The sequence below is a fragment of the Lissotriton vulgaris genome, chromosome 1_1, assembly GCF_964263255.1.
Source record: "Lissotriton vulgaris chromosome 1_1, aLisVul1.2, whole genome shotgun sequence".
NCBI classification, from domain to species: Eukaryota; Metazoa; Chordata; class Amphibia; order Caudata; family Salamandridae; genus Lissotriton; species Lissotriton vulgaris.
The window spans coordinates 159,528,888-159,541,247 of NC_141685.1; the positions used below are offsets into that span (position 1 = coordinate 159,528,888).

A 12,360-nucleotide genomic window follows, 5' to 3' on the forward strand; every position below is an offset into this window, starting at 1 on the left:
TGTCCATGTTAGTTCCTGATGTGTGGAGAGTGCAGGGTCGAGTTTGGTATGTACGGACTCGTGATATTAAATGCTGCGCGATGATGTGTGCAGCGTTATTGTGTCTAGTGTGGAAGTGCCACTTCTAGAAGTTAATTGCAAACACAACAGTGATGGACAGAATGTGGATCAATGTCACACATTCACCCCAGTCAAAAGATCTGGGCCCAGAACGGAATCAAGCATCCGAGGACCGGCCCGGTTTCTTTGGTCTTGGGTGAATGTGTGACATTGATCCACATTCTGTCCATCATTGTTGTGTTTGCAATTACCGCTCTAAGTGTACTGGGGATGCTCAGATGTGAGTCCCAGTCACTCCACACCACTTGAATCAAGCTAGCCGGGCTGACGAGAGGTGTTACCTCGAAACCGGGCCGGTCCTCGGATGCTTGTTTCCGTTCTGGGAAGGACATGGCTTTTGTAGTTCGGACTGGACTGTTCCCATGGGGCACAGGGTCAGCGCTGATTTGCATATCGCCATTGTCTAACCCAGGGTGGTGTGGAGTGGAAAAACGATGGATTTGGGCCCAGATCTTTGGACTGGGGTGAATGTGTGACATTGATCCACATTCTGTCCATCATTGTTGTGTTTGCAATTACCGCTCTAAGTGTACTGGGGATGCTCAGACGCGAGTCCCAGGCACTCCACACCACTGGAATCAAGCTAGCCGGGCTGACGAGAGGTGTTATCTCGAAACCGGTCCGGTCCTCGGATGCTTGTTTCCGTTCTGGGAAGGACATGGCTTTTGTAGTTCGGACTGGACTGTTCCCATGGGGCACAGGGTCAGCGCTGATTTGCATATCGCCATTGTCTAACCCAGGGTGGTGTGGAGTGGAAAAACAATGGATTTGGGCCCAGATCTTTGGACTGGGGTGAATGTGTGACATTGATCCACATTCTGTCCATCATTGTTGTGTTAGCAATTACCGCTCTAAGTGTACTGGGGATGCTCAGACGTGAGTCCCAGGCACTCCACACCACTGGAATCAAGCTAGCCAGGCTGACGAGAGGTGTTACCTCGAAACCGGGCCGGTCCTCGGATGCTTGTTTCAGTTCTGGGAAGGACATGGCTTTTGTAGTTCGGACTGGACTGTTCCCATGGGGCACAGGGTCAGCGCTGATTTGCATATCGCCATTGTCTAACCCAGGGTGGTGTGGAGTGGAAAAACGATGGATTTGGGCCCAGATCTTTGGACTGGGGTGAATGTGTGACATTGATCTACATTCTGTCCATCATTGTTGTGTTTGCAATTACCGCTCTAAGTGTACTGGGGATGCTCAGACGTGAGTCCCAGGCACTCCACACCACTGGAATCAAGCTAGCCGGGCTGACGAGAGGTGTTACCTCGAAACCGGGCCGGTCCTCGGATGCTTGTTTCCGGTCTGGGAAGGACATGGCTTTTGTAGTTCGGACTGGACTGTTCCCATGGGGCACAGGGTCAGCGCTGATTTGCATATCGCCATTGTCTAACCCAGGGTGGTGTGGAGTGGAAAAACGATGGATTTGGGCCCAGATCTTTGGACTGGGGTGAATGTGTGACATTGATCCACATTCTGTCCATCATTGTTGTGTTTGCAATTACCGCTCTAAGTGTACTGGGGATGCTCAGACGTGAGTCCCAGGCACTCCACACCACTGGAATCAAGCTAGCTGGGCTGACGAGAGGTGTTACCTCGAAACCGGGCCGGTCCTCGGATGCTTGTTTCCGTTCTGGGAAGGACATGGCTTTTGTAGTTCGGACTGGACTGTTCCCATGGGGCACAGGGTCAGCGCTGATTTGCATATCGCCATTGTCTAACCCAGGGTGGTGTGGCGTGGAAAAACAATGGATTTGGGCCCAGATCTTTGGACTGGGGTGAATGTGTGACATTGATCCACATTCTGTCCATCATTGTTGTGTTTGCAATTACCGCTCTAAGTGTACTGGGGATGCTCAGACGTGAGTCCCAGGCACTCCACACCACTGGAATCAAGCTAGCCGGGCTGACGAGAGGTGTTACCTCGAAACCGGGCCGGTCCTCGGATGCTTGTTTCCGTTCTGGGAAGGACATGGCTTTTGTAGTTCGGACTGGACTGTTCCCATGGGGCACAGGGTCAGCGCTGATTTGCATATCGCCATTGTCTAACCCAGGGTGGTGTGGAGTGGAAAAACGATGGATTTGGGCCCAGATCTTTGGACTGGGGTGAATGTGTGACATTGATCCACATTCTGTCCATCATTGTTGTGTTTGCAATTACCGCTCTAAGTGTACTGGGGATGCTCAGATGTGAGTCCCAGGCACTCCACACCACTGGAATCAAGCTAGCCGGGCTGACGAGAGGTGTTACCTCGAAACCGGGCCGGTCCTCGGATGCTTGTTTCCGTTCTGGGAAGGACATGGCTTTTGTAGTTCGGACTGGACTGTTCCCATGGGGCACAGGGTCAGCGCTGATTTGCATATCGCCATTGTCTAACCCAGGGTGCTGTGGAGTGGAAAAACAATGGATTTGGGCCCAGATCTTTGGACTGGGGTGAATGTGTGACATTGATCCACATTCTGCCCATCATTGTTGTGTTTGCAATTACCGCTCTAAGTGTACTGGGGATGCTCAGACGTGAGTCCCAGGCACTCCACACCACTGGAATCAAGCTAGCCGGGCTGACGAGAGGTGTTACCTCGAAACCGGGCCGGTCCTCGGATGCTTGTTTCCGTTCTGGGAAGGACATGGCTTTTGTAGTTCGGACTGGACTTTTCCCATGGGGCACAGGGTCAGCGCTGATTTTCACATCGCCATTGTCTAACCCAGGGTGGTGTGGAGTGGAAAAACGATGGATTTGGGCCCAGATCTTTGGACTGGGGTGAATTTGTGACATTGATCCACATTCTGTCCATCATTGTTGTGTTTGCAATTACCGCTCTAAGTGTACTGGGGATGCTCAGACGTGAGTCCCAGGCACTCCACACCACTGGAATCAAGCTAGCCGGGCTGACGAGAGGTGTTACCTCGAAACCGGGCCGGTCCTCGGATGCTTGTTTCCGTTCTGGGAAGGACATGGCTTTTGTAGTTCGGACTGGACTGTTCCCATGGGGCACAGGGTCAGCGCTGATTTGCATTTCGCCATTGTCTAACCCAGGGTGGTGTGGAGTGGAAAAACGATGGATTTGGGCCCAGATCTTTGGACTGGGGTGAATGTGTGACATTGATCCACATTCTGTCCATCATTGTTGTGTTTGCAATTACCGCTCTTAGTGTACTGGGGATGCTCAGACGTGAGTCCCAGGCACTCCACACCACTGGAATCAAGCTAGCCGGGCTGACGAGAGGTGTTACCTCGAAACCGGGCCGGTCCTCGGATGCTTGTTTCCGTTCTGGGAAGGACATGGCTTTTGTAGTTCGGACTGGACTGTTCCCATGGGGCACAGGGTCAGCGCTGATTTGCATATCGCCATTGTCTAACCCAGGGTGGTGTGGAGTGGAAAAACAATGGATTTGGGCCCAGATCTTTGGACTGGGGTGAATCTGTGACATTGATCCACATTCTGTCCATCATTGTTGTGTTTGCAATTACCGCTCTAAGTGTACTGGGGATGCTCAGACGTGAGTCCCAGGCACTCCACACCACTGGAATCAAGCTAGCTGGGCTGACGAGAGGTGTTACCTCGAAACCGGGCCGGTCCTCGGATGCTTGTTTCCGTTCTGGGAAGGACATGGCTTTTGTTATTCGGACTGGACTGTTCCCATGGGGCACAGGGTCAGCGCTGATTTGCATATCGCCATTGTCTAACCCAGGGTGGTGTGGAGTGGAAAAACGATGGATTTGGGCCCAGATCTTTGGACTGGGGTGAATGTGTGACATTGATCCACATTCTGTCCATCATTGTTGTGTTTGCAATTACCACTCTAAGTGTACTGGGGATGCTCAGACGTGAGTCCCAGGCACTCCACACCACTGGAATCAAGCTAGCCAGGCTGACGAGAGGTGTTACCTCGAAACCGGGCCGGTCCTCGGATGCTTGTTTCCGTTCTGGGAAGGACATGGCTTTTGTAGTTCGGACTGGACTGTTCCCATGGGGCACAGGGTCAGCGCTGATTTGCATATCGCCATTGTCTAACCCAGGGTGGTGTGGAGTGGAAAAACGATGGATTTGGGCCCAGATCTTTGGACTGGGGTGAATGTGTGACATTGATCCACATTCTGTCCATCATTGTTGTGTTTGCAATTACCGCTCTAAGTGTACTGGGGATGCTCAGACATGAGTCCCAGGCACTCCACACCACTGGAATCAAGCTAGCCGGGCTGACGAGAGGTGTTACTTCGAAACCGGGCCGGTCCTCGGATGCTTGTTTCCGTTCTGGGAAGGACATGGCTTTTGTAGTTCGGACTGGACTGTTCCCATGGGGCACAAGGTCAGCGCTGATTTGCATATCGCCATTGTCTAACCCAGGGTGGTGTGGAATGGAAAAACGATGGATTTGGGCCCAGATCTTTGGACTGGGGTGAATGTGTGACATTGATCCACATTCTGTCCATCATTGTTGTGTTTGCAATTACCGCTCTAAGTGTACTGGGGATGCTCAGACGTGAGTCCCAGGCACTCCAAACCACTGGAATCAAGCTAGCTGGGCTGACGAGAGGTGTTACCTCGAAACCGGGCCGGTCCTCGGATGCTTGTTTCCGTTCTGGGAAGGACATGGATTTTGTAGTTCGGACTGGACTGTTCCCATGGGGCACAGGGTCAGCGCTGATTTGCATATCGCCATTGTCTAACCCAGGGTGGTGTGGAGTGGAAAAACGATGGATTTGGGCCCAGATCTTTGGACTGGGGTGAATGTGTGACATTGATCCACATTCTGTCCATCATTGTTGTGTTTGCAATTACCGCTCTAAGTGTACTGGGGATGCTCAGACGTGAGTCCCAGGCACTCCACACCACTGGAATCAAGCTAGCCGGGCTGACGAGAGGTGTTACCTCGAAACCGGACCGGTCCTCGGATGCTTGTTTCCGTTCTGGGGAGGACATGGCTTTTGTAGTTTGGACTGGACTGTTCCCATGGGGCACAGGGTCAGCGCTGATTTGCATATCGCCATTGTCTAACCCAGGGTGGTGTGGAGTGGAAAAACGATGGATTTGGGCCCAGATCTTTGGACTGGGGTGAATGTGTGAAATTGATCCACATTCTGTCCATCATTGTTGTGTTTGCAATTACCGCTCTAAGTGTACTGGGGATGCTCAGACGTGAGTCCCAGGCACTCCACACCACTGGAATCAAGCTAGCCGGGCTGACGAGAGGTGTTACCTTGAAACCGGGCCGGTCCTCGGATGCTTGTTTCCGGTCTGGGAAGGACATGGCTTTTGTAGTTCGGACTGGACTGTTCCCATGGGGCACAGGATCAGCGCTGATTTGCATATCGCCATTGTCTAACCCAGGGTGGTGTGGAGTGGAAAAACGATGGATTTGGGCCCAGATCTTTGGACTGGGGTGAATGTGTGACATTGATCCACATTCTGTCCATCATTGTTGTGTTTGCAATTACTTCTAGAAGTTGGCATGTCTGTGTAATTTATGTGTATTGGCTGTCTGGCTTGTGATTGGCTGGAGCTGGCTGGTGAACCTGGCTCCAGGAGTCAGGATGGGCCTGCCCCGGTGGTGAGTGGAGAGATCTGCATGATTGATGTGAGGGAGGAGTGCACTTGGGACCTGAATAGGGCTGGGATTTCCCCACACAATGCTGGCTCCGCCCCCTGTGGTGCAACTGATGACCCTAGCCTGACTAGTGAATGGTGGGAGGGGCTGAGCACACCAGAGTGCTCCAAAACCAGCTGCAACTGGTTTTCCCCCCACCCTGCAGACACAGACAAAGGATTTGTGTGTATAAAAAGGGGCTGTGACCCCTTGAAAAATGTTCTCTTGCCTGATCCTAAATTGGAGGGGGGCCTGCTGCTGCTGGGCGCCAGGATGAACCACCACTGGGGACTGCCTCCCTGCCTGGAGGGCCCTGTGAGCTGGCCACTAGGTCCAGTCTTTGCCCCCCCACCTCATGAAAGACTGTTTGCTGAGCTTTGCCCTGGACTTGGGTCTTTGGTTCCTTTAGTGCCTGGGAGCACTGTGCTGCTTTCCTTGGTAGCCCTGAAAGAGAGAACCCCCTGTTGAGGGATTCCCTTGTGAGGGTAGTTGTTAGCAGCGTGGGTGCCTACCCCGCTTATTTTCCGATTTGTGGCTCCTTGATTGTCCCGGGTGCCACCCCGCCATTTTTGCTGAGTTTGTATCCCTCCTGACGGGTGCCCACGCGCCAGGGACTTTCTATTAATTGTAACGGGAGCCCACCCCGTGTTGAAATGACTGCCAGCGGCTTGGGAGCTGAGAGGGCCATTTCCCCCGTGGTTGCTGTCGTCCCGGGATCGCCGCGCTGGGATTGGCCACAGCGTTGGGCATCACCTAGCAACCCAGGGGCTCGACCCGGAAGTGTTTCCCCGAGAACCGGAAGCTGACGGGAGCCCACCCCGCGCTCTGGTGAGGAAATGAGAAGTGAGCCGAGCATCGAACCCAGGCGGGAGACTTCCCCGCCTTGGACTCGGGTCACAGAAGCAGTAGAGCCCCGGAGGACATCCGGGGAAGGAGAATGGCTGCCGACGCCAGCAGGGGCTCCCGGGGCATGAGGAGAGCCTCGCATCACCATGGCAACCCAAGAGGAAGATGGCCGCGACATCGGAGCCTCCCCGCAGCAGAGCCCGGTGAGTGTTGACGGGCGGGGGAGAGCTCCGGGCATGTCCATAGAGCCTGAGAGGCTCCACTAGCTCCTCATTAACTGAGAGCGGCCCCGGTTGGCAGAGAGCCGCTCCCCCAAAGTTGACGCACCTTTGTTTAGAGCCCACAAGGGCTCCGGGGGCCATTGTCTTTTGAGTCCACCTGTGAGGGACTCCAACGTCGGGGGCACTCCTTTTGTTAGAGAGCGGACCCGGAAAGCAGCGGGCCGCTCCCCCTTTACTCTCGTTCCCGGGGGGGGCATTGTTGTTCCGAGCCCCGTGGCTCCAAAGTTAGTGCCGGCATTTCTTCCGAGCCCAGCTCGGCGATCCCCGGATGACAGCAACCCCGGGGGAAATGTTCCTCTTTGCTCCCGGGCCGCCAGGGGTGGGCTCCTGTTACAATTAATAGAAAGTCCCTGGCGGGGTGGGCACCCGTCAGGAGGGATACAAACTCAGCAAAAATGGCGAGGTGGTACCCGGGACAATCAAGGAGCCACAAAGTGGCAAATAAGCGGGGTAGGCACCCACGCTGCCAACAACTACGCTCTCTTTCAGGGCCACCTCATGGGTGATGTGTTGGTCTACGAGCATTTCAATGGCAACACCACCTTCTTCAGGACCAATACTTGTTATAAAATGAATCTCAAACAACAAACCAAATGGGTTAATCTATAGCTACCAAGCCAGTGGAGAAATAATTTCAAGTACGACAATAAGAACAGCCTTCGTGCAGCCTTTAGCAATGCCTCCAAATATTGTGCAGGGAAGCAAATTATTATCCTATAACAGGCCTTTTTGTGTAATTTCTTTTGCACAAATAGGAATAGACTCAAATGGCTGTATAAGTTGCGCATCCTCTCGCCAAGGTTCTATCCGTAAAAAAACTTTAACACCTCCACTGTGTTTATTACCACGGACAGCCGTCGGCAAAACTCCTACTAATGGGCTCTGTTCTGGTCCGGCATGCCGGTTTGAGCCCATTAGTCCCTTTTATTTTTTGTGTGAGTGATGCAAGAGAGGAATAGAGATCTAGACAAAATGAGCCCTTCTATTGCTTAATACACCGTAAATGTGAAACACTTTGGGGCTTAGAGGCTGGATAAAGAACAACATCAGGAAACAAACGCAAATTTAAAGCACATTTTATTTATTCACTAAAAAATGTTTAAAAATGTAATTTCCAAGTTCCATATATCTGTTTAAAAATATTTACACTTTCAGCCATTTCCGAGTTTAGTTACAAACTGATAGTGGGAAAAACACATGATGTATAAAAACTGATACCAAAACCTTTTTACATTATTTTATGTTTCTTGTTTTTAAATCAGGCCGTGGACCTTTCATGTGAAAATTATTATAAGGGCCTGATATCACTTCTTGTGATGAACTGCATGTGATGTCATGTTGATTTGCATATGATAATGGGCTCCTGCACTATTTTCCTTACTTGTGACCTGTTTATTGGCACTAAGAGGAAGGGGTCCCAGCGTGAGTGTGATGTAATGAGAACAATTCAAAAAAATATTTACACAAACAATAAATGCATCCACATTGTTTTATTCACAATGGGACTAGGTATACTGAATATACTAGACAACAGATCAATAATTTTAAATGGTTGAACAGTGCCCCAGGGAGGGAAGGGGAGGTGATCAGGTGAGGATATTGCGATGGAAGGGAATTAGTGACAGTAAAATCAGCCTATTAACAAAACTGTATTGGCGAGCTATATACAAAACAAAGGACCATTGGTTCGAAGCTTAAATCAAAAGATATCATACTTCACATAATACAATAAATGTAAAAATGGTGGCGTGAAGTTGATGACCAAACAGGTTATTGTCGACGTTTCGACCCTGAAAAGTTCGCAGGGATTAGTTGTGCCCTTGCTGTGGGGTCTTCATCAGGACAAAAAGAGGGGCAGGCAACCTGATTAGTGTATATAAAATAGAGAAGAGTTATAATTATTGGTAGTGGGATATACCTCACATTATGTACTCAAGACCAATAAACGCACACATAGCTAAACCAGAGAGTTTAGCGTTACGGTAATTGTGAATCCTTAACTAGGCAGGCGTAACCATTTGGTACTACCTGCATGGGGAGATTCTGAGATAGGTAGGGACAGTTATTTTTGGGGGTAGGTCAAAACCGTCATCATACATTTGAAAATTGAGAATATATCGGATTGGTTAAATCGAGCGTTTGGAGCTGCGAACTGGCCCGGGGAGCGGTGACTATGGCATTATCTAAAACAAGATGCTGAAACCACCAATTAATAGGGAATGCCTCATTGTCATTAGTCGCGGTTTACCTTGGTTGGTAAATAAATTGGCACGACATGGGTCTATAGCTATTAAAAATAAATTAATATAAATTCACAGGTATTCAGCCCATTTTTTCTGGTGATGTTACACATTGACATGTATTCGTCTGCTTCTTCTATTTTTAGGTGAATACAAATCAATTGCTGTTCCCCCTCCTTCCATTTCTTTCTTTTTCTCCCCCTTTCTTTGTCTCTCTCGCTTACTTTATCTCTCCTCTTCTCTATCTCCCACACACTCCTGTTAGCTTTAGCTTCATGAATATCACTGCCACTTCTGGCATTCATACAACAAATCCTTCAGAATATTTGAGACATAGGGGACAATCAGTGTGGAAGACGAGTTCCTGGGAGTGCAAATGATTGACCTAGCACATATATGCTTTTGATCTGAGATTTCACTATTTCACCACATTCTTCACAGAGAGTCTGCTGCTTACAGTGGCTCAATTCTGGCAAGTTTGGCAAGTCAGCAAATGAATAGGGAGAGCCAAGTCGGAGAGGAGCCAAGGGTCACACTTAGATATAAGGCCCGAGGCACAAGCTGATCCATCAACTGATAACAGTCTGTAAAAGATGCAGCAAACGTTACTGAAAAACAAGGTATATGCTCTGTTATATTGAAAAAAAATGTATTTGTTGAACACCTGTGCTTCGCTTTAGTTTATTACATATACTGCAGTGGCATTTGGTAACAGTAATACATACATATTACCAATGACGTTTACCATCTCCAGAACCCTGACAACATGTCCACTCTGGGTGCGTTGGGTTTACAGGTTTTAATCCGACAAGTTAGCTGAAAGTACAGTTGTTAGTCCCAGTATTGTTCAGCGTTGCTTGTACAGGAAGTGTGATCAGGTGCGATTGAATGTTTTACTTTGTATCTTATCTTCACCAAATAAAAATAAACAATGTTTCTTTTCATTTACTCCACTATGTGCTCGTCTCCCACTGTGTATCCTGATACATCATGTTGCTTTACTATGTGTTCGGATGTGAACAATCACTGGGCACTAACACTTTTATAATTCTGCAAATACTGTTATCTGTTTTTCTTCTTTACTGCTAGTCCGGTCTTTTATCATCTGGTATTTCAAGGTCCCACTTACTTTGAATTTGATCTTTTTCCATAATTCATTCCTCTTATAATAACTGCACTGTTCAGCTCTTGTCTATGTCCTCCTTCAGATGGGTCAATATTATTTTTGATGTTCTTAAGAACTTTTCAGAGTCTCTGCATCTCTAGGATTATTTCCATTGAGTTAAGTGAAGCAGTGTATTCACTGAGGGTTGTATGGGATTGAAAATTGATAAAAGCACTTCACACTTTCAGTGCCCTTCTATCTTTTCCCCGTGTGTGTTTGCTGATGACTTTGTAGCTCTGATAATCGACTAAAACTCTTCCCACACTCCTGTGTGAGTTTGTTGATGATACCTTAATGCTGAAAAAAATGAAAACTACTGTCACATTCACTACAATTATAGACATTTTCTCCTGTGTGTATTCGCTGATGTGTTTGGAGGTGTGATAAGTGACTAAAGCAATTTGCACATTCACTGCACTTGAATGGCTATTCCCCTGTGTGTGTTCGCTGATGAATCATTAATGTTGAATTGAGTAATGACTAAAAATGCTTTCACATTCATTGCAATGGTATGGTTTTTCTCCTGTGTGTGTTCGCTGATGATTCCTTAATACTGAAGAGAAGCGAAAACTACTGTCACATTCACTGCAATTATAGGGTTTTTCCCAAGTGTGTGTTCGCTGATGACTATTTAGGTCTGATAACCTACTAAAGCACTTTGCACATTCACAGCACTTGAATTGTTTTTCCCCTGTGTGTGTTCGCTGATGACTATTTAGGTCTGATAACCTACTAAAGCACTTTGCACATTCACAGCACTTGAATGTTTTTTCCCCTGTGTGTGTTCGCTGATGACTATATAGGTTTGATAATTGACTAAAGCTATTCACACATTCACTGCACTTGAATGGTTTTTCCCCTGAGTGTGTTTGATTATGTCTTTGAAGGTGTGATAACCGACTAAAGTTCTTTGCACACTCACTGCACTTGAATGGTTTTTCCCCTGTGTGTATTCGCTGATGTATTTGGAGGTTTAATAAGCGACTAAAGCTCTTCACACATTCACTGCACTTGAATGGTTTTTCCCCTGTGTGTGTTCGTTGATGTCTTTGTAGGTCTGATAACTGACTAAAGCTCTTTTCACATTCACTGCACATGAATGGTTTTCCTCCTGAGTGTGTTTGATTATGTCTTTGAAGGTGTGATAACTGACTAAAGTTCTTTGCACACTCACTGCACTTGAATGGTTTTTCCCCTGTGTGTATTCGCTGATGTTTTTGGAGGTTTGATAAGTGACTAAAGCTCTTCACACATTCACTGCACTTGAATGGTTTTTCCCCTGTGTGGGTTCGTTGATGTCTTTGTAGGTCTGATAACTGACTAAAGCTCTTTTCACATTCACTGCAAATGAATGGTTTTTCCCCTGAGTGTGTTTGATTATGTCTTTGAAGGTGTGATAACTGACTAAAGTTCTTTGCACACTCACTGCACTTGAATGGTTTTTCCCCTGTGTGGGTTCGTTGATGTCTTTGTAGGTCTGATAACTGACTAAAGCTCTTGACACATTCACTGCACTTGAATGGTTTTTCTCCTGTGTGTGTTTGAATATGTCTTTGAAGGCTTGATAACCGACGAAAGTTCTTTACACATTCACTGCACTTGAATGGTTTTTCTCCTGTGTGAGTTTGCTGATGTCTTTGTAGTTCTGATAACCTACTAAAGCTCTTGACACATTCACTGCACTTGAATGTTTTTTGTCCTGTGTGCGGGTGCTGATGAAGCTTGAGAAGTGATGAAAAACTAAAGCTCTCGCTGCAGGTGTATGATTCTTCTTTCTTAGTTAGTGTCTGTGGGTCGGGTATATATTTGTCTACATCCCATGACTGCATTTCCTGATGGGCCGACATGTCTGATAAAGCACTTGGGTTTTTCTCACACACTTTATATGTGTGCAGTATTTTGCACGTTTGATTTCTGTTTTAACAATAAAATGCGATAGCCACCAAATATTTGCCACTCTCCTCATATGTAGAAGGTGTCTTTGTAGGTGATTGTGCCTTTAGATTGGATTATGGCTATGCACGATTGCGGGTAAAGATGTATCTTCCTTCTGGCCAGTGCAAATAGGGACAGTCTATTGTATTGTAGATATAAGAACTCCTCTTTCCTTTACCCGTCAG

At 47.9% G+C, this 12,360-nt stretch overlaps 1 pseudogene; it reads right to left on the reverse strand.

Moving 5' to 3' along the window:
- Window positions 1-10,531: 10,531 nt before the first annotated feature.
- Window positions 10,532-12,087, reverse strand: LOC147737954 (uncharacterized; annotated as a pseudogene).
- Window positions 12,088-12,360: the final 273 nt, after the last annotated feature.